The following is a 24,653-nucleotide window of genomic DNA, read 5'->3' as shown; positions in this document are numbered from 1 at the left end:
TATCACATCTCATGCTGTAGGAATGCTCTCAGGTTTGGAAAGGGAAGGAGTTGGATATCACATTTCATGTTAGAGGTAGGATCTTAAGTGTGGTATTAGAGGCATTGAGATATCACATCTCATGCTATCAGAAGGGTATCAGGATTGGAATGGGAAGGAGTTGGATATCACATCTCATGCTAAAGGGAGGGTCTCAGGTTTGGAAGGGAAAGGATTTGGATATCACATCTCATGTTATAGGAAGGATCTCAGGTTTGGTATTAGAAGCATTGAGATATCACATCTCATGCTATCGGAAGGATCTCAGGTTTGGTATTAGAAGAATTGAGATATCACATCTCATGCTATAGGACGGGTCTCAGGATTGGAATGGGAAGGAGTTGGATATCACATCTCATGCTAAAGGAAGGGTCTCAGTTTTGGTAGAAGCATTGCGATATCACATCTCATGCTATAGGAAGGGTCTGAGGATTGGAATGGGAAGGACTTAGATATCACATCTCATGCTATAGGGAGGGTCTCAGTTTTGATATTAGAAGCATTGAGATATCACATCTCATGCTATCGGAAGGGTCTCAGGGTTGGAATGGGAGGAGCTGGATATCACATCTCATGCTAAAGGAAGGGTCTCAGGTTTGGAAGGGGAAGGATTTGGATATCACATCTCATGCTATAGGAAGGGTTTCAGGTTTGGTAGAAGCATTGAGATATCACATCTCATGCTATAGGAAGAGTCTAAGGTTTGGGAAGGGAAGGATTTGGATTTCACATCTCATGTTATAGGATGGTTCTCATGTTTGGTTTTTGAAGCATTGAGATATCACATCTCATGCTATCGGTAGGGTCTCAGATTTGGTATTAGAAGCATTGAGATATCACATCTCATGCTATAGGATTGGGCTCCAGATTGGAATGTGAAGGATTTGGAAATCACATCTCATGCTAAAGGAAGGGTCTCAGGTTTGGAATGGGAAGGAGTTGGATATGACATCTCTTGTTATAGGGAGGGTCTCAGGATTTGAATTGCAAGGGGTTGGATATCACATCTCATGCCGTAGGAAGGGTCTCAGGTTTGGTATAAGCATTGAGATATCACATCTCTGCTATCGGAAGGGTCTCAGGATTGGATTGGGAAGGAGTTGGATATCACATCTCATGTTATAGGAAGGGTCTCCGGATTTGAATGTGAAGGATTTGGATATCACATCTCATGCTAAAGGAAGGGTCTCAGGTTTGGAATGGGAAGGAGTTGGATATGACATCTCTTGTTATAGGGAGGGTCTCAGGATTTGAATGGCAAGGAGTTGGATATCACATCTCATGCCATAGGAAGGGTCTCAGGTTTGGTAGAAGCATTGAGATATCACATCTCATGCTATAGGAAGGGTCTCAGGATTGGAATGGGAAGGACTTAGATATCACATATCATGCTATAGGGAGGGTTTCAGTTTTGATATTAGAAGCATTGAGATATCACATCTCATGCTATCGGAAGTGTCTCAGGATTGGAATGCGAAGGAGCTGGATATCACATCTCATGCTAAAGGAAGTTTCTCAGGTTTGGTATAAGCATTGAGATATCACATCTCTGCTATCGGAACGGTCTCAGGATTGGATTGGGAAGGAGTTGGATATCCCTTCTCATGCTATAGGAAGGGTCTCATGTTGGAATGGGAAGGAGTTGGATATCACATCTCATGTCATAGGAAGGGTCTCAAGATTGAAATGGGAAGGATTTGGATATCACATCTCTTGCTATAGGAAGGGTCTCAGGTTTTTTATTAGAAACATTGAGATATCACATCTCATGCTATAGGAAGGGTTTCAGGATTGGAATGGGAAGGATTTAGATATCACATCTCATGCTAAAGGAAGGCTCTCAGGTTTGGAAGGGGAAGGATTTGGATATCATATCTCATGTTATAGGACGGGTCCCAGGTTTGGTATTAGAAGCATTGAGATATCACATCTTATGTTATAGGAAGGGTCTCAGGATTGGAATGGGAAGGAGTTGGATATCACATCTCATCCAATAGGAAGGGTCTCAGGTTTGGAAAGGGAAGGAATTGGATATCACATCTCATGTTATAGGAAGGATCTCAGGATTGGAATGGGAAGGATTTGGATATCACATCTCTTGCTATAGGAAGGGTCTCAGGTTTTTTATTAGAGGCATTGAGATATCACATCTCATGGTATAGGAAGGGTCTCAGGATTGGAATGGGAAGGAGTTGGATATCCCTTCTCATGCTATAGGAAGGGTCTCAGGTTGGAATGGGAAGGATTTGGATATCAAACCTCTTGCTATAGGAAGGGTCTCAGGTTTTTTATTAGAAACATTGAGATATCACATCTCATGCTATAGGAAGGGTTTAAGGATTGGAATGGGAAGGATTTGGATATCACATCTCATGCTAAAGGAAGGGTCTCAGGTTTGGAAGGGGAAGGATTTGGATATCACATCTCATGTTATTGGACCGGTCTCAGGTTTGGTATTAGAAGCATTGAGATATCAAGTCTCATGGTATAGGACAGGAGTTTGATATCACATCATGCCATGGTATGGGTCTCAGGTTTTGTAGAAGCATTGGGATATCACATCTCATGCTATCGGAAGGGTATCAGGATTGGATTTGGAAGGAGTTGGATATCCCATCTCATGCTATAGGAAGGGTCTCAAGTTGGAATGGGAAAGAGTTGGATGTCACATCTCATGTTATAGGAAGGGTCTCAGGATTGGAATGGGAAGGACTTGGATATCACATCTCATGCTGTAGGAAGGCTCTCAGGTTTGGAAAGGGAAGGAGTTGGATATCACTTTTCATGTTAGAGGTAGGATCTCAGGTTTGGTATTAGAGGCATTGAGATATCACATCTCATGCTATCAGAAGGGTATCAGGATTGTAATGGGAAGGAGTTGGATATCACATCTCATGCTAAAGGGAGGGTCTCAGGTTTGGAAGGGGAAGGATTTGGATATCACATCTCATGTTATAGGAAGGATCTCAGGTTTGGTATTAGAAGCATTGAGATATCACAACTCATGCTATCGGAAGGATCTCAGGTTTGGTATTAGAAGCATTGAGATATCACATCTCATGCTATAGGAAAGGTCTCAGGATTGGAATGGGAAGGAGTTGGATATCACATCTCATGCTAAAGGAAGGGTCTCAGTTTTGGTAGAAGCATTGCGATATCACATCTCATGCTATAGGAAGGGTCTCAGGATTGGAATCGGAAGGAGTTGGATATCACATCTCATGCTATAGGAAGGGTCTCAGGTTTGGTATAAGCATTGAAATATCACATCTCTGCTATCGGAAGGGTCTCAGGATTGGAATGGGAAGGATTTAGATATCACATCTCATGCTACAGGGAGGGGCTCAGTTTTGATATTAGAAGCATTGAGATATCACATCTCATGGTATAGGAAGGGTCTCAGGATTGGAATGGGAAGGAGTTGGCTGTCACATCTCAAGCTATCTCAGGACTGGAATGGGAAAGATTTTGATATCACATCTCAAGCTATAGGAAGGGTCTCAGGTTTGGAAAGGGAAGGATTTGGATTTCACATCTCATGTTATAGGATGGTTCTCAGGTTTGGTTTTAGAAGCATTAAGATATAACATCTCAAGCTATAGGAACGGTCTCAGGTTTGGAATGGGAAGGAGTTAGATATCACATCTCATGCTAAAGGAAAGGTCTCAGGTTTGGAAGGGGAAGGATTTGGATCTCACATCTCATGTTTTAGGACGGGTCTCAGGTTTGGTATTAGAAGCATTGAAATATCACATCTCATGGTATAGGAAGGGTCTCAGGATTGGAATGGGAAGGAATTGGATATCACATTGAATGGGAAGGAGTTTGATATCACATCTCAAGCTATAGGAAGGGTCTCAGGTTTGGAAAGGGAATGATTTGGATTTCACATCTCATGTTATAGGATGGTTCTCATGTTTGGTTTTAGAAGCATTTAGATATCACATCTCATGCTATAGGAAGGGTCTCAGGATTGGAATGGGAAGGAGTTGGATATCACATCTCATGCTATAGGAAGGGTCTCAGGTTTGGTATAAGCATTGAGATATCCCATCTCATGCTATAGGAAGGGTCTCAGGATTGGAATCGGAAGGAGTTGTATATGACATCTCATGCCATAGGAAGGGTCTCAGGTTTGGTATAAGCATTGAGATATCACATCTCTGCTATCGGAAGGGTCTCAGGATTGGAATGGGAAGGAGTTGGATATCCCATCTCGTTATAGGAAGGGTCTCAGGTTTGGTATTAGAAGCATTGAGATATCACATCTCATGCTATAGGAAGGGTCTAAGGTTTGGAAGGGGAAGGATTTGGGTATCACATCTCATGTTATAGGACCGGTCTCAGGTTTGGTATTAGAAGCATTGAGATATCAAGTCTCATGGTATAGGACGGGTCTCAGAATTGGAATGGGAAGGAGTTGGATATCACATCTCAAGCTATAGGAAGGGTCTCAGGATTGGAATGGGAAGGAGTTTGATATCACATCTCATGCCATGGTATGGGTTTCAGGTTTTATAGAAGCATTGGGATATCACATCTCTTGCTATCAGAAGGGTATCGGGATTGGATTTGGAAGGAGTTGGATATCCCATCTCATGCTATAGGAAGGGTCTAAGGTTGGAATGTGAAGGAGTTGGATATCACATCTCATGTTATAGGAAGGGTCTCAGGATTGGAATGGGAAGGACTTGGATATCACATCTCATTCTATAGGAAGGCTCTCAGGGTTGGAAGGGGAAGGAGTTGGATATCACATTTCATGTAGAGGTAGGATCTCAGTTTTGGTATTAGAGGCATTGAGATATCACATCTCATGCTATCAGAAGGGTCTCAGGATTGGAATGGGAAGGAGTTGGATATCACATCTCATGCCATAGGAAGGGTCTCAGGTTTGGGATAAGCATTGAGATATCACATCTCATGCAATAGGAAGGGTCTCAGGATTGGAATGGGAAGGACTTGGATATCACATCTCATGTTATAGGAAGGGTCTCAGGTTTGGTATTAGAAGCATTGAGATATCACATCTCATGCTATAGGAAGGGTCTCAGGAATGGAATGGGAAGGACTTGGATATCGCATCTCATGATAAAGGAAGGTCTAAGGTTTGGAAGGGGAAGGATTTGGATATCACATCTCATGTTATTGGACCGGTCTCAGGTTTGGTATTAGAAGCATTGAGATATCAAGTCTCATGGTATAGGACGGGAGTTTGATATCACATCATGCCATGGTATGGGTCTCAGGTTTTGTAGAAGCATTGGGATATCACATCTCATGCTATCGGAAGGGTATCAGGATTGGATTTGGAAGGAGTTGGATATCCCATCTCATGCTATAGGAAGGGTCTCAGGTTGGAATGGGAAAGAGTTGGATATCACATCTCATGTTATAGAAAGGGTCTCAGGATTGGAATGGGAAGGACTTGGATATCACATCTCATGCTGTAGGAATGCTCTCAGGTTTGGAAAGGGAAGGAGTTGGATATCACATTTCATGTTAGAGGTAGGATCTCAGGTTTGGTATTAGAGGCATTGAGATATCACATCTCATGCTATCAGAAGGGTATCAGGATTGGAATGGGAAGGAGTTGGATATCACATCTCATGCTAAAGGGAGGGTCTCAGGTTTGGAAGGGAAAGGATTTGGATATCACATCTCATGTTATAGGAAGGATCTCAGGTTTGGTATTAGAAGCATTGAGATATCACATCTCATGCTATCGGAAGGATCTCAGGTTTGGTATTAGAAGCATTGAGATATCACATCTCATGCTATAGGACGGGTCTCAGGATTGGAATGGGAAGGAGTTGGATATCACATCTCATGCTAAAGGAAGGGTCTCAGTTTTGGTAGAAGCATTGCGATATCACATCTCATGCTATAGGAAGGGTCTGAGGATTGGAATGGGAAGGACTTAGATATCACATCTCATGCTATAGGGAGGGTCTCAGTTTTGATATTAGAAGCATTGAGATATCACATCTCATGCTATCGGAAGGGTCTCAGGGTTGGAATGGGAGGAGCTGGATATCACATCTCATGCTAAAGGAAGGGTCTCAGGTTTGGAAGGGGAAGGATTTGGATATCACATCTCATGCTATAGGAAGGGTTTCAGGTTTGGTAGAAGCATTGAGATATCACATCTCATGCTATAGGAAGAGTCTCAGGTTTGGGAAGGGAAGGATTTGGATTTCACATCTCATGTTATAGGATGGTTCTCATGTTTGGTTTTTGAAGCATTGAGATATCACATCTCATGCTATCGGTAGGGTCTCAGATTTGGTATTAGAAGCATTGAGATATCACATCTCATGCTATAGGATTGGGCTCCAGATTGGAATGTGAAGGATTTGGAAATCACATCTCATGCTAAAGGAAGGGTCTCAGGTTTGGAATGGGAAGGAGTTGGATATGACATCTCTTGTTATAGGGAGGGTCTCAGGATTTGAATTGCAAGGGGTTGGATATCACATCTCATGCCGTAGGAAGGGTCTCAGGTTTGGTATAAGCATTGAGATATCACATCTCTGCTATCGGAAGGGTCTCAGGATTGGATTGGGAAGGAGTTGGATATCACATCTCATGTTATAGGAAGGGTCTCCGGATTGGAATGTGAAGGATTTGGATATCACATCTCATGCTAAAGGAAGGGTCTCAGGTTTGGAATGGGAAGGAGTTGGATATGACATCTCTTGTTATAGGGAGGGTCTCAGGATTTGAATGGCAAGGAGTTGGATATCACATCTCATGCCATAGGAAGGGTCTCAGGTTTGGTATAAGCATTGAGATATCACATCTCTGCTATCGGAAGGGTCTCAGGATTGTATTGGGAAGGAGTTGGATATCACATCTCATGCCATAGGAAGGGTCTCAGGTTTGGTAGAAGCATTGAGATATCACATCTCATGCTATAGGAAGGGTCTCAGGATTGGAATGGGAAGGACTTAGATATCACATATCATGCTATAGGGAGGGTTTCAGTTTTGATATTAGAAGCATTGAGATATCACATCTCATGCTATCGGAAGTGTCTCAGGATTGGAATGCGAAGGAGCTGGATATCACATCTCATGCTAAAGGAAGGGTCTCAGGTTTGGAACGAAAAGGAGTTGGATATCCGATCTCATGTTATAGGAAGGGTCTCAGGTTTGGTATAAGCATTGAGATATCACATCTCTGCTATCGGAAGTGTCTCAGGATTGGAATGGGAAGGAATTGGATATCCCATCTCATGTTATAGGACGGGTCTCAGGATTGTTATTAGAATCATTGAGATATCATATTGCATGCTGTAGGAAGGGTCTAAGGATTGGAATGGGAAGGACTTGGATATCACATCTCATGCTTTAGGAAGGGTCTCAGGTTTGGTATAAGCATTGAGATATCAAATCTCATGCTATAGGAAGGGTCTCAGGATTGGAATGGAAGGAGTTTGATATCACATCTCATGTTATAGGAAGGATCTCAGGTTTGGTATTAGAAGCATTGAGACATCACATCTCATGCTATAGGAAGGGTCTCAGGATTGGAATGGGAAGGAGTTGGATATCACATCTCATACTATAGGAAGGGTCTCAGGTTTGGTATAAGCATTGAGATATCACATCTCATGCTATAGGAAGGGTCTCAGGATTGGAATGGGAAGGAGTTGTATATGACATCTCATGCCGTAGGAAGGGTCTCAGGTTTGGTATAAGCATTGAGATATCACATCTCTGCTATCAGAAGGGTCTCAGGATTGGAATGGGAAGGAGTTGGATATCCCATCTCATGTTATAGGAAGAGTCTCAGGTTTGGTATTAGAAGCATTGAGATATCACATCTCATGCTATAGGAAGTGTCTCAGGATTGGAATAGGAAGGACTTGGATATCACATCTCATGCTATAGGGAGGGTCTCAAGTTTGATATTAGAAGCATTGAGATATCACATCTCATGCTATAGGAAGGGTCTCAGGATTGGAATGGGAAGGAGTTGTATATGACATCTCATGCCGTAGGAAGGGTCTCAGGTTTGGTATAAGCATTGAGATATCACATCTCTGCTATCGGAAGGGTCTCAGGATTGGAATGGGAAGGAGTTGGATATCCGATCTCATGTTATAGGAAGAGTCTCAGGTTTGGTATTAGAGGCATTGAGATATCACATCTCATGCTGTAGGAAGTGTCTCAGGATTGGAATGGGAAGGACTTGGATATCACATCTCATGCTATAGGGAGGCTCTCAAGTTTGATATTAGAAGCATTGAGATATCACATCTCATGCTATAGGAAGGGTCTCAGGATTGGAATGGGAAGGAGTTGGATATCACATCTCATGCTATAGGAAGGGTCTCAGGTTTGGTATAAGCAGTGAGATATCACATCTCATGCTATAGGCAGTGTCTCAGTATTGGAATGGGAAGGAGTTGGATATCACATCTCATGTTATAGGAAGGATCTCAGGTTTGGTATAAACATTGAGATATCACATCTCTGCTATCGGAAGGGTCTCAGGATTGGAATGTAAGGAGTTGGATATTCCCATCTCATGTTATAGGAAGGGTCTCAGGTTTGGTTTTAGAAGCATTGAGATATCACATCTCATGCTATAGGAAGGGTCTCAGGATTGGAATGGGAAGGACTTGGATATCACATCTCATGCTATAGGGAGGGTCTCAAGTTTGATATTAGAAGCATTGAGATATCACATCTCATGATATCGAAGGGTCTCAGGATTGGAATGGGAAGGAGTTGGATATCACATCTCATGATAAAGGAAGGGTCTAAGGTTTGGAAGGGGAAGGATTTGGATATCACATCTCATGTTATAGGACGGGTCTCAGGTTTGGTATTAGAAGCATTGAGATAGCAAGTCTCATGGTATAGGAAGGGTCTCAGAATTGGAATGGGAAGGAGTTTGATATCACATCTCATGCCATAGTATGGGTCTCAGGTTTGGTAGAAGCATTGGGATATCACATCTCATGCTATCGGAATGGTATCAGGATTGGATTTGGAAGGAGTTGGATATCCCATCTCATGCTATAGGAAGGGTCTCAGGTTGGAATGGGAAGGAGTTGGATATCCCATCTCATGTTATAGGAAGGGTCTCAGGATTGGAATGGGAAGGACTTGGATATCACATCTCATGCTATAGGAAGGCTCTCAGGTTTGGAAGGGGAGAGAGTTGGATATCACATTTCATGTTAGAGGTAGGATCTCAGGTTTGGTATTAGAGGCATTGAGATATCACATCTCATGCTATCAGAAGGGTCTCAGGATTGGAATGGGAAGGACTTAGATATCACATATCATGCTATAGGGAGGGTCTCAGTTTTGATATTAGAAGCATTGAGATATCACATCTCATGCTATCGGAAGTGTCTCAGGATTGGAATGGGAAGGAGCTGGATATCACATCTCATGCTAAAGGAAAAGTCTCAGGTTTGGAACGGGAAGGAGTTGGATATCACATCTCATGTTATAGGAAGGGTCTCAGGTTTGGTATAAGCATTGAGATATCACATCTCTGCTATCGGAAGTGTCTCAGGATTGGAATGGGAAGGAGTTGGATATCCCATCTCATGTTATAGGACGGGTCTCAGGTTTGTTATTAGAATCATTGAGATATCATATTGCATGCTGTAGGAAGGGTCTAAGGATTGGAATGGGAAGGACTTGGATATCACATCTCATGCTATAGATAGGCTCTCAGGTTTGGAAAGGGAAGGAGTTGGATATCACATTTCATGTTAGAGGAAGGATCTCAGGTTTGGTATTAGAGGCATTGAGATATCACATCTCATGCTATAGGAAGGGTCTCGGGTTGGAATGGGAAGGAGTTGGATATCACATCTCATGTTAAAGGGAGGGTCTCAGAATTGGAAGGGGAAGGATTTGGATATCACATCTCATGTTATAGGAAGGATCTCAGGTTTGGTATTAGAAGCATTGAGATATCACATCTCATGCTATCGGAAGGATCTCAGGTTTGGTATTAGAAGCATTGAGATATCACATCTCATGCTATCAGAAGGGTCTCAGGATTGGAATGGGAAGGAGTTGGATATCACATCTCATGCTAAAATGGAGGGTCTCAGGTTTGGAAGGGGAAGGATTTGGATATCACATCTCATGTTATCGGAAGGATCTCAGGTTTGGTATTAGAAGTATTGAGATATCACATCTCATGCTATAGGAAAGGTCTCAGGATTAGAATGGGAAGGAGTTGGATATCACATCTCATGCTAAAGGAAGGGTCTCAGGTTTGGTAGAAGCATTGAGATATCACATCTCATGCTATAGGAAGGGTCTCAGGATTGGAATGGGAAGGACTTAGATATCACATATCATGCTATAGGGAGGGTTTCCGTTTTGATATTAGAAGCATTGAGATATCACATCTCATGCTATCGGAAGTGTCTCAGGATTGGAATGGGAAGGAGCTGGATATCACATCTCATGCTAAAGGAAGGGTCTCAGGTTTGGAATGGGAAGGAGTTGGATATCCGATCTCATGTTATAGGAAGGGTCTAAGGTCTGGTATAAGCATTGAGATATCACATCTCTGCTATCGGAAGTGTCTCAGGATTGGAATGGGAAGGAGTTGGATATCCCATCTCATGTTATAGGAAGGGTCTCAGGTTTGGTATAAGCATTGAGATATCACATCTCATGCTATAGGAAGGGTCTCAGGATTGGAATGGGAAGTAGTTGGATATCACATCTCATGCTATAGGAAGGGTCTCAGGTTTGGTATAAGCATTGAGATATCACATCTCATGCTATAGGAAGGGTCTCAGGATTGGAATGGGAAGGAGTTGTATATGACATCTCATGCCGTAGGAAGGGTCTCAGGTTTGGTATAAGCATTGAGATATCACATCTCATGCTATAGGAAGGGTCTCAGGATTGGAATGGGAAGGAGTTGGATATCACATCTCATGCTATAGGAAGGGTCTCAGGTTTGGTATAAGCATTGAGATATCACATCTCATGCTATAGGAAGGGTCTCAGGATTGGAATGGGAAGGAGTTGTATATGACATCTCATGCCGTAGGAAGGGTCTCAGGTTTGGTATAAGCATTGAGATATCACATCTCTGCTATCGCAAGGGTCTCTGGATTTGAATGGGAAGGAGTTGGATATCCCATCTCATGTTATAGGAAGAGTCTCAGGTTTGGTATTAGAAGCATTGAGATATCACATCTCATGCTATAGGAAGTGTCTCAGGATTGGAATGGGAAGGACTTGGATATCACATCTCATGCTATAGGGAGGCTCTCAAGTTTGATATTAGAAGCATTGAGATATCACATCTCATGCTATCGGAAGTGTCTCAGGATTGGAATGGGAAGGAGCTGGATATCACATCTCATGCTAAAGGAAGGGTCTCAGGTTTGGAACGGGAAGGAGTTGGATATCACATCTTATGTTATAGGAAGGGTCTCAGGTTTGGTATAAGCATTGAGATATCACATCTCTGCTATCGGAAGTGTCTCAGGATTGGAAATGGAAGGAGTTGGATATCCCATCTCATGTTATAGGACGGGTCTCAGGTTTGTTATTAGAATCATTGAGATATCATATTGCATGCTGTAGGAAGGGTCTAAGGATTGGAATGGGAAGGACTTGGATATCACATCTCATGCTATAGATAGGCTCTCAGGTTTGGAAAGGGAAGGAGTTGGATATCACATTTCATGTTAGAGGAAGGATCTCAGGTTTGGTATTAGAGGCATTGAGATATCACATCTCATGCTATAGGAAGGGTCTCAGGTTGGAATGGGAAGGAGTTGGATATCACATCTCATGTTAAAGGGAGGGTCTCAGAATTGGAAGGGGAAGGATTTGGATATCACATCTCATGTTATAGGAAGGATCTCAGGTTTGGTATTAGAAGCATTGAGATATCACATCTCATGCTATCGGAAGGATCTCAGGTTTGGTATTAGAAGCATTGAGATATCACATCTCATGCTATCAGAAGGGTCTCAGGATTGGAATGGGAAGGAGATGGATATCACATCTCATGCTAAAGGGAGGGTCTCAGGTTTGGAAGGGGAAGGATTTGGATATCACATCTCATGTTATCGGAAGGATCTCAGGTTTGGTATTAGAAGTATTGAGATATCACATCTCATGCTATAGGAAGGGTCTCAGGATTGGAATGGGAAGGAGTTGGATATCACATCTCATGCTAAAGGAAGGGTCTCAGGTTTGGTAGAAGCATTGAGATATCACATCTCATGCTATAGGAAGTGTCTCAGGATTGGAATGGGAAGGAGCTGGATATCACATCTCATGCTAAAGGAAGGGTCTCAGGTTTGGAACGGGAAGGAGTTGGATATCCGATCTCATGTTATAGGAAGGGTCTAAGGTCTGGTATAAGCATTGAGATATCACATCTCTGCTATCGGAAGTGTCTCAGGATTGGAATGGGAAGGAGTTGGATATCCGATCTCATGCTATCGGAAGGATCTCAGGTTTGGTATTAGAAGCATTGAGATATCACATCTCATGCTATAGGAAGGGTCTCAGGATTGGAATGGGAAGGACTTAGATATCACATATCATGCTATAGGGAGGGTTTCCGTTTTGATATTAGAAGCATTGAGATATCACATCTCATGCTATCGGAAGTGTCTCAGGATTGAAATGGGAAGGAGCTGGATATCACATCTCATGCTAAAGGAAGGGTCTCAGGTTTGGAACGGGAAGGAGTTGGATATCCAATCTCATGTTATAGGAAGGGTCTAAGGTCTCGTATAAGCATTGAGATATCACATCTCTGCTATGGGAAGTGTCTCAGGATTGGAATGGGAAGGAGTTGGATATCCCATCTCATATTATAGGAAGGGTCTCAGGTGGTTTGGTATAAGCATTGAGATATCACATCTCATGCTATAGGAAGGGTCTCAGGTTGGAATGGGAAGGAGTTGGATATCACATCTCATGTTAAAGGGAGGGTCTCAGAATTGGAAGGGGAAGGATTTGGATATCACATCTCATGTTATAGGAAGGATCTCAGGTTTGGTATTAGAAGCTTTGAGATATCACATCTCATGCTATCGGAAGGATCTCAGGTTTGGTATTAGAAGCATTGAGATATCACATCTCATGCTATCAGAAGGGTCTCAGGATTGGAATGGGAAGGAGTTGGATATCACATCTCATGCTAAAGGGAGGGTCTCAGGTTTGGAAGGGGAAGGATTTGGATATCACATCTCATGTTATCGGAAGGATTTCAGGTTTGGTATTAGAAGTATTGAGATATCACATCTCATGCTATAGGAAGGGTCTCAGGATTGGAATGGGAAGGAGTTGGATATCACATCTCATGCTAAAGGAAGGGTCTCAGGTTTGGTAGAAGCATTGAGATATCACATCTCATGCTATAGGAAGGGTCTCAGGATTGGAATGGGAAGGACTTAGATATCACATATCATGCTATAGGGAGGGTTTCTGTTTTGATATTAGAAGCATTGAGATATCACATCTCATGCTAAAGGGAGGGTCTCAGGATTGGAATGGGAAGGAGCTGGATATCACATCTCATGCTAAAGGAAGGGTCTCAGGTTTGGAACGGGAAGGAGTTGGATATCCGATCTCATGTTATAGGAAGGGTCTAAGGTCTGGTATAAGCATTGAGATATCACATCTCTGCTATCGGAAGTGTCTCAGGATTGGAATGGGAAGGAGTTGGATATCCCATCTCATGTTATAGGAAGGGTCTCAGGTTTGGTATAAGCATTGAGATATCACATCTCATGCTATAGGAAGGGTCTCAGGATTGGAATGGGAAGGAGTTGGATATCACATCTCATGCTATAGGAAGGGTCTCAGGTTTGGTATAAGCATTGAGATATCACATCTCATGCTATAGGAAGGGTCTCAGGATTGGAATGGGAAGGAGTTGTATATGACATCTCATGCCGTAGGAAGGGTCTCAGGTTTGGTATAAGCATTGAGATATCACATCTCATGCTATAGGAAGGGTCTCAGGATTGGAATGGGAAGGAGTTGGATATCACATCTCATGCTATAGGAAGGGTCTCAGGTTTGGTATAAGCATTGAGATATCACATCTCATGCTATAGGAAGGGTCTCAGGATTGGAATGGGAAGGAGTTGTATATGACATCTCATGCCGTAGGAAGGGTCTCAGGTTTGGTATAAGCATTGAGATATCACATCTCTGCTATCGGAAGGGTCTCAGGATTGGAATGGGAAGGAGTTGGATATCCCATCTCATGTTATAGGAAGAGTCTCAGGTTTGGTATTAGAAGCATTGAGATATCACATCTCATGCTATAGGAAGTGTCTCAGGATTGGAATGGGAAGGACTTGGATATCACATCTCATGCTATAGGGAGGCTCTCAAGTTTGATATTAGAAGCATTGAGATATCACATCTCATGCTATAGGAAGGGTCTCAGGATTGGAATGGGAAGGAGTTGGATATCACATCTCATGCTATAGGAAGGGTCTCAGGTTTGGTATAAGCAGTGAGATATCACATCGCATGCTGTAGGAAGGGTCTCAGGTTTGGTATTAGAAGCATTGAGATATCACATCTCATGCTATAGGAAGGATCTCAGGTTTGGTATTAGAAGTATTGAGATATCACATCTCATGCTATAGGAAGGGTCTCAGGATTGGAATGGGAAGGAGTTGGATATCACATCTCATGCTAAAGGAAGGGTCTCAGGTTTGGTAGAAGCATTGAGATATCACATCTCATGCTATAGGAAGGGTCTCAGGATTGGAATGGGAAGGACTTAGATATCACATATCATGCTATAGGGAGGGTCTCAGTTTTGATATTAGAAGCATTGAGATATCACATCTCATGCTATCTTAAGTGTCTCACGATTGGAATGGGAAGGAGCTGGATATCACATCTCATGCTAAAGGAAGAGTCTCAGGATTGGAACGGGAAGGAGTTGGATATCACATCTCATGTTATAGGAAGGGTCTCAGGTTTGGTATAAGCATTGAGATATCACATCTCTGCTATCGGAAGTGTCTCAGGATTGGAAATGGAAGGAGTTGGATATCCCATCTCATGTTATAGGACGGGTCTCAGGTTTGTTATTAGAATCATTGAGATATCATATTGCATGCTGTAGGAAGGGTCTAAGGATTGGAATGGAAAGGACTTGGATATCACATCTCATGCTATAGATAGGCTCTCAGGTTTGGAAAGGGAAGGAGTTGGATATCACATTTCATGTTAGAGGAAGGATCTCAGGTTTGGTATTAGAGGCATTGAGATATCATATTGCATGCTGTAGGAAGGGTCTAAGGATTGGAATGGGAAGGACTTGGATATCACATCTCATGCTATAGGAAGGGTCTCAGGTTGGAATGGGAAGGAGTTGGATATCACATCTCATGTTAAAGGGAGGGTCTCAGAATTGGAAGGGGAAGGATTTGGATATCACATCTCATGTTATAGGAAGGATCTCAGGTTTGGTATTAGAAGCATTGAGATATCACATCTCATGCTATCGGAAGGATCTCAGGTTTGGTATTAGAAGCATTGAGATATCACATCTCATGCTATCAGAAGGGTCTCAGGATTGGAATGGGAAGGAGATGGATATCACATCTCATGCTAAAGGGAGGGTCTCAGGTTTGGAAGGGGAAGGATTTGGATATCACATCTCATGTTATCGGAAGGATCTCAGGTTTGGTATTAGAAGTATTGAGATATCACATCTCATGCTATAGGAAGGGTCCCAGGATTGGAATGGGAAGGAGTTGGATATCACATCTCATGCTAAAGGAAGGGTCTCAGGTTTGGTAGAAGCATTGAGATATCACATCTCATGCTATAGGAAGTGTCTCAGGATTGGAATGGGAAGGAGCTGGATATCACATCTCATGCTAAAGGAAGGGTCTCAGGTTTGGAACGGGAAGGAGTTGGATATCCGATCTCATGTTATAGGAAGGGTCTAAGGTCTGGTATAAGCATTGAGATATCACATCTCTGCTATCGGAAGTGTCTCAGGATTGGAATGGGAAGGAGTTGGATATCCGATCTCATGCTATCGGAAGGATCTCAGGTTTGGTATTAGAAGCATTGAGATATCACATCTCATGCTATAGGAAGGGTCTCAGGATTGGAATGGGAAGGACTTAGATATCACATATCATGCTATAGGGAGGGTTTCCGTTTTGATATTAGAAGCATTGAGATATCACATCTCATGCTATCGGAAGTGTCTCAGGATTGGAATGGGAAGGAGCTGGATATCACATCTCATGCTAAAGGAAGGGTCTCAGGTTTGGAACGGGAAGGAGTTGGATATCCAATCTCATGTTATAGGAAGGGTCTAAGGTCTGGTATAAGCATTGAGATATCACATCTCTGCTACGGGAAGTGTCTCAGGATTGGAATGGGAAGGAGTTGGATATCCCATCTCATGTTATAGGAAGGGTCTCAGGTTTGGTATAAGCATTGAGATATCACATCTCATGCTATAGGAAGGGTCTCAGGTTGGAATGGGAAGGAGTTGGATATCACATCTCATGTTAAAGGGAGGGTCTCAGAATTGGAAGGGGAAGGATTTGGATATCACATCTCATGTTATAGGAAGGATCTCAGGTTTGGTATTAGAAGCATTGAGATATCACATCTCATGCTATCGGAAGGATCTCAGGTTTGGTATTAGAAGCATTGAGATATCACATCTCATGCTATCAGAAGGGTCTCAGGATTGGAATGGGAAGGAGTTGGATATCACATCTCATGCTAAAGGGAGGGTCTCAGGTTTGGAAGGGGAAGGATTTGGATATCACATCTCATGTTATCGGAAGGATTTCAGGTTTGGTATTAGAAGTATTGAGATATCACATCTCATGCTATAGGAAGGGTCTCAGGATTGGAATGGGAAGGAGTTGGATATCACATCTCATGCTAAAGGAAGGGTCTCAGGTTTGGTAGAAGCATTGAGATATCACATCTCATGCTATAGGAAGGGTCTCAGGATTGGAATGGGAAGGACTTAGATATCACATATCATGCTATAGGGAGGGTTTCTGTTTTGATATTAGAAGCATTGAGATATCACATCTCATGCTAAAGGGAGGGTCTCAGGATTGGAATGGGAAGGAGCTGGATATCACATCTCATGCTAAAGGAAGGGTCTCAGGTTTGGAACGGGAAGGAGTTGGATATCCGATCTCATGTTATAGGAAGGGTCTAAGGTCTGGTATAAGCATTGAGATATCACATCTCTGCTATCGGAAGTGTCTCAGGATTGGAATGGGAAGGAGTTGGATATCCCATCTCATGTTATAGGAAGGGTCTCAGGTTTGGTATAAGCATTGAGATATCACATCTCATGCTATAGGAAGGGTCTCAGGATTGGAATGGGAAGGAGTTGGATATCACATCTCATGCTATAGGAAGGGTCTCAGGTTTGGTATAAGCATTGAGATATCACATCTCATGCTATAGGAAGGGTCTCAGGATTGGAATGGGAAGGAGTTGTATATGACATCTCATGCCGTAGGAAGGGTCTCAGGTTTGGTATAAGCATTGAGATATCACATCTCATGCTATAGGAAGGGTCTCAGGATTGGAATGGGAAGGAGTTGGATATCACATCTCATGCTATAGGAAGGGTCTCAGGTTTGGTATAAGCATTGAGATATCACATCTCATGCTATAGGAAGGGTCTCAGGATTGGAATGGGAAGGAGTTGTATATGACATCTCATGCCGTAGGAAGGGTCTCAGGTTTGGTATAAGCATTGAGATATCACATCTCTGCTATCGGAAGGGTCTCAGGATTGGAATGGGAAGGAGTTGGATATCCCATCTCATGTTATAGAAAGAGTCTCAGGTTTGGTATTAGAAGCATTGAGATATCACATCTCATGCTATAGGAAGTGTCTCAGGATTGGAATGGGAAGGACTTGGATATCACATCTCATGCTATAGGGAGGCTCTCAAGTTTGATATTAGAAGCATTGAGATATCACATCTCATGCTATAGGAAGGGTCTCAGGATTGGAATGGGAAGGAGTTCGATATCACATCTCATGCTATAGGAAGGGTCTCAGGTTTGGTATAAGCAGTGAGATATCACATCGCATGCTGTAGGAAGGGTCTCAGGTTTGGTATTAGAAGCATTGAGATATCACATCTCATGCTATAGGAAGGATCTCAGGTTTGGTATTAGAAGTATTGAGATATCACATCTCATGCTATAGGAAGGGTCTCAGGATTGGAATGGGAAGGAGTTGGATATCACATCTCATGCTAAAGGAAGGGTCTCAGGTTTGGTAGAAGCATTGAGATATCACATCTCATGCTATAGGAAGGGTCTCAGGATTGGAATGGGAAGGACTTAGATATCACATATCATGCTATAGGGAGGGTCTCAGTTTTGATATTAGAAGCATTGAGATATCACATCTCATGCTATCGGAAGTGTCTCACGATTGGAATGGGAAGGAGCTGGATATCACATCTCATGCTAAAGGAAGAGTCTCAGGATTGGAACGGGAAGGAGTTGATTATCACATCTCATGTTATAGGAAGGGTCTCAGGTTTGGTATAAGCATTGAGATATCACATCTCTGCTATCGGAAGTGTCTCAGGATTGGAAATGGAAGGAGTTGGATATCCCATCTCATGCCGTAGGAAGGGTCTCAGGTTTGGTATAAGCATTGAGATATCACATCTCATGCTATTGGAAGGGTCTCAGGATTGGAATGGGAAGGAGTTGGATATCACATCTCATGCTATAGGAAGGGTCTCAGGTTTGGTATAAGCATTGAGATATCACATCTCATGCTATAGGAAGGGTCTCAGGATTGGAATGGGAAGGAGTTGTATATGACATCTCATGCCGTAGGAAGGGTCTCAGGTTTGGTATAAGCATTGAGATATCACATCTCTGCTATCGGAAGGGTCTCAGGATTGGAATGGGAAGGAGTTGGATATCCCATCTCATGTTATAGGAAGAGTCTCAGGTTTGGTATTAGAAGCATTGAGATATCACATCTCATGCTATAGGAAGTGTCTCAGGATTGGAATGGGAAGGACTTGGATATCACATCTCATGCTATAGGGAGGCTCTCAAGTTTGATATTAGAAGCATTGAGATATCACATCTCATGCTATAGGAAGGGTCTCAGGATTGGAATGGGAAGGAGTTGGATATCACATCTCATGCTATAGGAAGGGTCTCAGGTTTGGTATAAGCAGTGAGATATCACATCGCATGCTGTAGGAAGGGTCTCAGGTTTGGTATTAGAAGCATTGAGATATCACATCTCATGCTATAGGAAGGATCTCAGGTTTGGTATTAGAAGTATTGAGATATCACATCTCATGCTATAGGAAGGGTCTCAGGATTGGAATGGGAAGGAGTTGGATAATACATCTCATGCTAAAGGAAGGGTCTCAGGTTTGGTAGAAGCATTGAGATATCACATCTCATGCTATAGGAAGGGTCTCAGGATTGGAATGGGAAGGACTTAGATATCACATATCATGCTATAGGGAGGGTCTCAGTTTTGATATTAGAAGCATTGAGATATCACATCTCATGCTATCGGAAGTGTCTCACGATTGGAATGGGAAGGAGCTGGATATCACATCTCATGCTAAAGGAAGAGTCTCAGGATTGGAACGGGAAGGAGTTGATTATCACATCACATCTCTGCTATCGGAAGTGTCTCAGGATTGGAAATGGAAGGAGTTGGATATCCCATCTCATGTTATAGGACGGGTCTCAGGTTTGTTACTAGAATCATTGAGATATCATATTGCATGCTGTAGGAAGGGTCTAAGGATTGGAATGGAAAGGACTTGGATATCACATCTCATGCTATAGATAGGCTCTCAGGTTTGGAAAGGGAAGGAGTTGGATATCAAATTTCATGTTAGAGGAAGGATCTCAGGTTTGGTATTAGAGGCATTGAGATATCATATTGCATGCTGTAGGAAGGGTCTAAGGATTGGAATGGGAAGGACTTGGATATCACATCTCATGCTATAGGAAGGGTCTCAGGTTGGAATGGGAAGGAGTTGGATATCACATCTCATGTTAAAGGGAGGGTCTCAGAATTGGAAGGGGAAGGATTTGGATATCACATCTCATGTTATAGGAAGGATCTCAGGTTTGGTATTAGAAGCATTGAGATATCACATCTCATGCTATCGGAAGGATCTCAGGTTTGGTATTAGAAGCATTGAAATATCACATCTCATGCTATCAGAAGGGTCTCAGGATTGGAATGGGAAGGAGATGGATGTCACATATGCTAAAGGGAGGGTCTCAGGTTTGGAAGGGGAAGGATTTGGATATCACATCTCATGTTATCGGAAAGGATCTCAGGTTTGGTATTAGAAGTATTGAGATATCACATCTCATGCTATAGGAAGGGTCTCAGGATTGGAATGGGAAGGAGTTGGATATCACATCTCATGCTAAAGGAAGGGTCTCAGGTTTGGTAGAAGCATTGAGATATCACATCTCATGCTATAGGAAGTGTCTCAGGATTGGAATGGGAAGGAGCTGGATATCACATCTCATGCTAAAGGAAGGGTCTCAGGTTTGGAACGGGAAGGAGTTGGATATCCGATCTCATGTTATAGGAAGGGTCTAAGGTCTGGTATAAGCATTGAGATATCACATCTCTGCTATCGGAAGTGTCTCAGGATTGGAATGGGAAGGAGTTGGATATCCGATCTCATGCTATCGGAAGGATCTCAGGTTTGGTATTAGAAGCATTGAGATATCACATCTCATGCTATAGGAAGGGTCTCAGGATTGGAATGGGAAGGACTTAGATATCACATATCATGCGATAGGGAGGTTTTCCGTTTTGATATTAGAAGCATTGAGATATCACATCTCATGCTATCGGAAGTGTCTCAGGATTGGAATGGGAAGGAGCTGGATATCACATCTCATGCTAAAGGAAGGGTCTCAGGTTTGGAACGGGAAGGAGTTGGATATCCGATCTCATGTTATAGGAAGGGTCTAAGGTCTGGTATAAGCATTGAGATATCACATCTCTGCTATCGGAAGTGTCTCACGATTGGAATGGGAAGGAGTTGGATATCCCATCTCATGTTATAGGAAGGGTCTCAGGTTTGGTATAAGCATTGAGATATCACATCTCATGCTATAGGAAGGGTCTCAGGATTGGAATGGGAAGGAGTTGGATATCACATCTCATGCTATAGGAAGGGTCTCAGGTTTGGTATAAGCATTGAGATATCACATCTCATGCTATAGGAAGGGTCTCAGGATTGGAATGGGAAGGAGTTGTATATGACATCTCATGCCCTAGGAAGGGTCTCAGGTTTGGTATAAATATTGAGATATCACATCTCATGCTATACTAAGGGTCTCAGGATTGGAATGGGAAGGAGTTGGATATCACATCTCATGCTATAGGAAGGGTCTCAGGTTTGGTATAAGCATTGAGATATCACATCTCATGCTATAGGAAGGGTCTCAGGATTGGAATGGGAAGGAGTTGTATATGACATCTCATGCCGTAGGAAGGGTCTCAGGTTTGGTATAAGCATTGAGATATCACATCTCTGCTATCGGAAGGGTCTCAGGATTGGAATGGGAAGGAGTTGGATATCCCATCTCATGTTATAGGAAGAGTCTCAGGTTTGGTATTAGAAGCATTGAGATATCACATCTCATGCTATAGGAAGTGTCTCAGGATTGGAATGGGAAGGACTTGGATATCACATCTCATGCTATAGGGAGGCTCTCAAGTTTGATATTAGAAGCATTGAGATATCACATCTCATGCTATAGGAAGGGTCTCAGGATTGGAATGGGAAGGAGTTAGATATCACATCTCATGCTATAGGAAGGGTCTCAGGTTTGGAATAAGCAGTGAGATATCACATCTCATGCTATAGGAAGTGTCTCAGGATTGGAATGGGAAGGAGTTGGATATCACATCTCATGTTATAGGAAGGATCTCAGGTTTGGTATAAGAATTGAGATATCACATCTCTGCTATCGGAAGGTGTTAGGAAAGATTTCGTTATTGTAGGGAAATTTCCTTCCATGTGGCAACCCCTAAACTTTTTGCTATTGTTTTTAACCTTGTTCTTGACTTTGCCAGGGAAGTACAGCCTTCTGCCGCACTTCCCTGGGCTTTCGCTCCTTTCTTACGGGGAAACTGACATGCCCTTATGACAGTCAGTACCGGGGAAAGTTGTTTCCCGTAGTTTCTTTTATCGTGTCGCCGCTTTAGTGCAACACGACACAAGAGAGCACTGTAAGCTAAGTTACAGCTCTCTTGGGTCTCTAGCCTTCTACAGGCCCTAGATACTCTTTTAGGATGGTATTTGATCGGTGCAAGTCATTCAGGGACTGGAATGGTGGCAGCGATCGTTTTGTATATTTTGAGCTCCTTTTGCCGTTCTGAGCACGTTTTTGCACTGAACCCAAAATGGTGGCCTGGCTCCCCAAAATGGCCAGACCACGAGGCTCCTTTGTCCTGTCCACTGTCCGTCTTGCTCCCTTCACCTTCCCCAGGTCCAGCGACCCGGGGCCTTCCTTATTTGGGCATGTACTTTCCCGCGAAACGTGGTTGCTTTCGCGGGCTTCTACATGCCGTTTGTGTGCCTCCAGGGTGTGGGCTGGGATGTCTGGTCCCAATACACATCCTGGGTGCCAGAGAGTCTAGGGTGGTGTGAATGCCTGGGACCACCGTGGTCCGTGATTGGTCCACGTATGGTATGTGTTTTGATGAGCGGATCTCCCATTGGTTCCCCTCCGTTTTGGCGCGAAGGGAACCGTGGATAAGAGGGGGCTGGAAACACCACTACCATGTCGATCTCCTGAGTTCTCACGAACGAAGGAATACAGGAGCCAAGTATCCTGCAACCAAGAGGCTGGACCGAGGAATCGCTGGTGACCCGCTGAAGGAATCCTCCTTTGCACTGCTGTCGTCCTGAGAGCCCCCGTCCTCCTTTGATCGAACCAGAAGGCCTGTATTGGTGCTTCGACCTATTGGAATAGCAGGAACAGCTATTCCCGGCATCTTCATCAACTCCTCGCAGTAAGCCTTCGGAAGCGTCTCTGGGCCATCCAGTTGACTGACCAGCTTACAAGGGAGTCCTGCTCTGTAACCGCCGCCAGGTTGTGCCGTATCTCGAGTCCTTGTCACTCTCCCACGCTTCGTACACTTGGCGTTCCCAAGTCTGAAGGGAGGAGTGTACTTTTGACTCCGATACGCACGGCCGCTCCGTTGTCCTGCTGCGGCAACAAAACTGTGCTGGTTTCGTCGATTGGGACGTCTTTTTGATCTACACGACTGGAAAGCGTTCCCTGCTCTTCTGAACCTGCCAGCTGCTGAAACTAACGTGGAGAAGCCTGGGTCTGCTTGCTTCGGGGACCGGTGAGTAGTTTAGCTAGGATCTGGTCGCCCTCCTGCAGTAACCCATTGCTTTTCCCCGCTGTGTAAAACAGCACCCTTTTCGTCCGTACTCGCGCTCTGCTTCTGCTCGCTGTGGAGGCTGCGCTTGAGTTGCGGAACCTGTTCTTCTTCTGCTGTGCACTAACACGAACTGCCTGACCTCCTCCGAAGAGCTTCTCCTTTTGCCCGTTGGCACCAGCACTTGCAGGTACTTTGAGCACAAGGCTCCACTCTTCTCAGGGCTCGGACTTCCATCTAGTTAGGTGCCTCTGAAGGCGAACTGAGTCTAAAGCATTATCGCACTGCCTGTTTTCCTTCCCTTTCAGGTGGACTACATATTTCGTGCTTTAAACGCTTGCGACTGTGTATTTGTATATATATTGTGTGGATTTGGTATGTGTTGGTTTAATATTGTTATAGAGTGATTTTCTTGCTACGGTCATTGTTTTAAAGGCCTTAAAATAAATGTGTTTATATTTTTGATATAACACCTGTTTGGAGTAGTTTGTAAGCGCTCTTGCTTTGTGTGCTCATTGCGGGCTTTCAGTCACCCTCACCCCTCTTGAGACCTAGTCTTGACCGCCGCGATCGCTACCTTGATTGGTCTGGCTCGTCCAGAGGTTACCCTGTTCCAAGTAATTAGGTTGGCCTTCTGAACTTCTGCGCCACCAGGACAGAGTTCAGAAATCCGTCTTAACAAATTGGTGTACAGCGGTGGGATACGACTGAAGGTATCCAGTGTTGCGCACGGGCTAAGGCATTTCAGGTTATTCCAACCAGTACACGTAGTGGATTGTTGTAATATAACTTTAAAAAGGCCATAGTCCTATCACACAGTATGGAAACAAATACGTTGTTAACTTTAAATGCTTCCAAATCAGAAACGCTGAAAAAGATGTGTGCGGAGAGAGGTGTTTCCTCTCAAGGCACAAAATTGGAAATGATCCAAAGAATCGTGGCGTGGCAAGAAGCACAGCTTGACGCTATTACTTCTGAGGACAGTGCGGAAGGTGGTGGGGCTGCTCTCACTGGCAGAACCGACGGTTCTGCCGCTGCACTGATCCACCGCGACCACGAGGACAGGGAGGACGAGATGTCTAATGTTTCCTCTGCCAGTGCTGATGGGGAGGTTATGCTTGAATTCAAGAAGCAAGAGCTGCGGTTTAGGCAGCAGGAGCTTGAATTCAGCATAGCCAAACTGAAAATCG

Source organism: Ambystoma mexicanum, chromosome 10 (genome assembly GCF_040938575.1).
Source record: "Ambystoma mexicanum isolate Mex_15411 chromosome 10, UKY_AmexF1_1, whole genome shotgun sequence".
Taxonomy (NCBI): Eukaryota; Metazoa; Chordata; class Amphibia; order Caudata; family Ambystomatidae; genus Ambystoma; species Ambystoma mexicanum.
This window is presented reverse-complemented; position numbering follows the sequence as displayed.